The sequence below is a fragment of the Pteropus alecto genome, unplaced genomic scaffold, assembly GCF_000325575.1.
Source record: "Pteropus alecto unplaced genomic scaffold, ASM32557v1 scaffold104, whole genome shotgun sequence".
Classification (NCBI taxonomy): Eukaryota; Metazoa; Chordata; class Mammalia; order Chiroptera; family Pteropodidae; genus Pteropus; species Pteropus alecto.
The window spans coordinates 376,775-378,140 of NW_006436664.1; the positions used below are offsets into that span (position 1 = coordinate 376,775).

Here is a 1,366-nt window from a genome sequence, read left to right on the forward strand (position 1 = left end):
AAAGAGATGAAGTAGAAGGGAAAAGAAAGAATTGAAATAGAGACAACTTCAGTTAGTTATTACATTATTACTATAAAAAGCCTAATTATAGTTCCTCTATAAGGAGAGGAGGTGGCATTTGTATAGGAAAACACATTTCAAGACACACACATGTACAATGGGAGGAGGCACTGTACTTTATTTAAACAGCAATTTAAACTCAGTAATTTCATCAAGTTATATGATTAAGAAGTCTTTATTTATTAATGCAAATGACTTTTCTTTTAGACAGAGAAGATAGAGAATATCCTCACAAGATTCCCCTCTCCCTTCTTTTTCTTTTCTAATTTGACATCAACTTTTGCATGCCAAAAGTTCTTGAAGTAATCATTCTGATTTCAAATTTTCCTTAGGCTTTATATGAAGGAAGCAGGCATTTGGCCTGTAGTGACAAGTGGATTGCAAGTACCCCATGAAAACGGTACCAGTTTGTAAGGATAATAATGCCTGTGCAACTTGTTATCTCTAGAACCTGATCAAAGAGTATCAGTCACCAATTGGGCAGGTGGCAGACAGTGTCAACAAATCCCCCCACAGCTCCAAGTAGATGAAAATTATAAAAAATAGTTTTCAGAAACTCTATGACGATCCTGAAGAGAGACTTATATGGTCTCAAAAATGTGACCCAAGGCAAAGTTTGTTCTAAAGTATTGTTCTTAGAAGTCTGAACTCAGTGTTGTTTCCAGCTTAAGAATGAGTTTATTATGTCTACAATCATGCCATCCTGAACACACCCGATCTCACCTCATCTCGGAAGTTAAGCAAGATTGGGCCTGGTTAGCACTTAGATGGGAGACCACCTAGGAATATCAGGTGCTATAGACATTAAAAAAAAAAAAGAAAGAAAAAGAAAAAAGAATGGGTTTATTAGACCTATATGATCTCCCTATCAACCCTCTTAAAGTCTCACGACACAAAATGGTAAGATGACAGAAAGACGAACAATAAGGTAGAGTTTGATTCTGGATTAAATCAGATCTGATAATTGCAAGTTTTCTAAATATGTTCTTCATTCCTTAGAACAAAAGAAATGTAGTATCGCAAAAAAAAAAGAAGAAAAGAAGAAAAGACATAGCATTGCGAAATCAATGCAAAGAAATCAGAGTTCAAATCCTTTTCAGGATGTATCTAATATTTGTGGTCAGAAACTCCTGAGCCAGAGGCTCCAGGAGACTGAGAGGAACACACAGTTGCACCTCCAAGACTTCGATCTTTGAGGGCTTATTGATGAGATCTTTGTAAGACATCCATGATATTTGTACTTTAGTCTTTCAAAAAAACCATCAGGAAAATGTATGGATCAAGAAAGACTATTTTTATTAGATTT

The 1,366-nt window shown here is 35.4% G+C and overlaps 1 pseudogene; it reads left to right on the plus strand.

Moving 5' to 3' along the window:
- Nucleotides 1-745: 745 nt before the first annotated feature.
- On the plus strand, nt 746-864 carry LOC112481136 (annotated as a pseudogene).
- Nucleotides 865-1,366: the final 502 nt, after the last annotated feature.